We start from the raw sequence: 3,259 nt of genomic DNA, 5'->3' as shown, positions 1-3,259 counted from the left end.
ATAAAAAAACTACATACATGATGAAGAGTTTATATCCAGAATATAAAGAACTCTTACAACTCAACAGAAGAAAGCATTAACATTCAAATAAAGGGTAACACATTTAAATAGCAATTTCAGCAAAGAAGATATTCAGAAGATAAATAAGTATATGATAACATTTTTAAGTCATCAGGTAAATGCAACTTAATACCACAATGTGTTACCACTGTACATCAGTGAAAACAGCTAAAGTTAAAGAAATAGAAACTGATAATCCTAACTGTGGGTGATGCTGTGGAACACATGAAACTGATACATTGCTGGTGAAAGTGCAAGTGTAGAGCCTTTAGAGATCTGTGTTCTTCATAAAATGTTAAATAGGCATTACTGCCTGATCTAGCAACCCCATTCTTAACTATTTATTCAAGGGAAATGATTCACATGGAGATAGATCCACACAGAGACTTGTACTTGAATATTCACAGTAGCTCTCTGCATAGTAGAAACCAACTGGAAACAATATACTACCTATCAACTAGTGACTGAATGAACAAGTGTACTTCATTCACAAAATGAACTTCTGATAAATTTACAACATGGATAAATCTTAAAAGTTTTATGCTAAGTGAAAGAACTCAAGTATAATATTTCTTAATAGATGAGACTACCTTTACAAAATTTGAGGAAAGTCAAAATAGAGTCAATGGTTGCCAAGAGCTGAGGTAGGGTGGAAGGATTACTACAAGTTCAAAGAGTACTTACAGATTGCTGAAAATATTTTGTTTTATTGTGGTATTGGCTACACAACTGTATACATTTGGCAAAAGCCAATTACATAGGTAAATTTAATAAATGTTACTGTATGCAAATATTACAGCAATAAAAATTAAGAATAAACACAGGTAACAATGAATTATCATCATATAAATAGAGCAGAGGAGATCAGCCATAAAACTATGGTAAAAGAGCTTTGGCTTTGGGCTGAAAGGAGCCCAAGATACAACTTTCTTTAGCGGTCCTGAATCCAGGTTTATCAGTCACCAGCCATTTCCACCATGCTGCCAAAGTTTGACCCCAACAAGATTAAAGTTGGATATCTGAGGTGCACTAGTGGGGAAATCAGTGCCACATCTGCCCTGGCCACCACAATAAGTTTCTTAGTTCTATCTCTAAAAATATTTGGTGACAACATTCCCAAAGCATCTGGTGAGTGGAAGAGTCTGAGGATTTCACTGAAACTTATGACCATTCAGAAGAAAAAGATTGATGTAGTACCTTCTGCTTCTGCCCTCATCATCAAACCCCTCAAAGATCTGCCAAGAGGGGGAAATTAAGCAGAGTGGAAATATCATAAAAAATATATCTTGATTGTTGAAAGTATTACAGATGTCTCTCTACTACTGCCCCCATTGAACCCATCTTCCCCACTCCTATCTTCACCACACTATGGATATGCAGATATGCATATGTTCTTTGGTTAATCTCTTTCTGCCCACCCTTCCTTCTGAGAGTCTTCAGTCTGGTGCATCCTTCCATGTCTCTGGATCTATTTCGTTTGTCAGTTTATTTTGTTCATTAGATTCCACATATAAGTAAGATCATGTGATACTTGTCTTTCTCTGACTGGCTTATTTCACTTAGCATAATAGTCTCCATGTTCCCCCATGTTGTCTCAAAGTGTAAGAGATCCTTTTTTTATTGCTGAATAGAATTCCATAATGCAAATGTACCACAGCTTCTTTATCTACTGATGGGCATTGAGCTTTTTCCAGATCTCAGTTATTGCAAATAATGTTGCTATGAACATAGGGGTGGGTATATTCTTACTGATCGGTGTTTCAGGCTCTTAGGGTATATTCCTAGAAGTGGGATCAACAGGTCAAATGGCAATTCCATATTTAATTTTTTGAGAAAACTCCATACTCTATTCCATATTTGTTGTAGCAGCATACATTCCTACCAGGCAATAGAAACAAAGAGAAAAAATAAACAAATGGGACTAAATCAAAATAAAAACCTTCTTCACAGCAAAAGAAACTATCAACAAAATGAAAAGAGAGCCAGCTGTATAGGAGAACGTATTTGGCAGTGATACATCTGATAAGGGGTTAATTTCCAAAATATATAAAGTTCATACAACTCAACAAAAGGAAGATAAGCAATCCAATAAAAAAAATGGGCAGAGGACCTAGATAGATATTTCTCCAAAGAGGACATACAAATGGCCAAGAAACATATGAAAAAATGTTCAATGTCACTAATCATCAGAGAGAGACAAATTAAAATAAGTGAGGTACCACCTCAACTGCCATAATGGCTACCATAAATAAATCAACAAACAAGTGCTGGTGAGGAAGTGGAGAAAAAGGAATCCTTGTACACTGCTGGAAACATAACTTTTGCTGAGATTGTCAACAATGCATGACAGATAGGACACAGATCTTTAGCTAGAGAACTCTCTGTGATCATTAAAAGGATTCTGGAGATTGTCCAGTATGTGGACTGCAATGTTGATGGCCACCACACTCATAACATAATAGAAGATATCAACAGTGATGCAGTGGAAACTCATGCTAATTAAAAACTACAAAGGAAAATATTTCAATAAAAGATCATTTGACAAAACAAAACAAAACATACACATGGTGAAAGCAAGTATAAACTAACTCATCCACTTATTCATTAAACAGTTATTATTCATTGATCGCCTATTATTTACCTGGCAGTATTCTAGACAGTGGGAATATACTAGCCAAGAAGAAAGACAAGATACTTTATTTCATTTAATTGCTATTCTGGTAGCCCTTTGAAATGTAGATATTAGGAACCATGTTGTTAATTGATCTAAGTGTTTTTCCCTATAATTTAATCTAGTATATTGATCACAATATGCACACATATTTCTCCTAGATTGTAAACTCTTACAGAGCAAAAGCCATACCACATCTTTACATTTCCTTGTCATTGCATTTCTCAGCATACTAAAGTTACTAAATGCTTATCAAACTGCACTCAAAAATCTAGTCATATGACTTTAATAGATATATATGCTGGCAATTTATGGAAAATGAGAGGTTGTTTTTGTTTCTACTTCTCCTCACTTGAATAATCCAATTCTCCATCTACCATCCTCTTCCCCCTATCAACACCTCAGTTTTCTTCCTCATAGAAAATGCAAGGAGGGTGCTTGGATGAGCTTGAAGCTCATAATTCACTCCTACTTAGCCTGCTTCTCTAACCTGACTCTGCCTCTCTTGGCAGACTATCACGGACTGAG

The 3,259-nt window shown here is 35.5% G+C and overlaps 1 pseudogene; it reads left to right on the top strand.

The window, feature by feature from the left end:
* The first annotated feature begins 980 nt into the window (after positions 1-980).
* On the top strand, positions 981-2,563 carry LOC118722085 (annotated as a pseudogene).
* The last annotated feature ends 696 nt before the right edge of the window (positions 2,564-3,259 follow it).

This window comes from Pipistrellus kuhlii, unplaced genomic scaffold (assembly GCF_014108245.1).
Source record: "Pipistrellus kuhlii isolate mPipKuh1 unplaced genomic scaffold, mPipKuh1.p scaffold_m20_p_19, whole genome shotgun sequence".
Classification (NCBI taxonomy): Eukaryota; Metazoa; Chordata; class Mammalia; order Chiroptera; family Vespertilionidae; genus Pipistrellus; species Pipistrellus kuhlii.
Note: the sequence above shows the minus strand (reverse complement) of the source record. Positions and strands in the feature narration are given on the sequence as shown.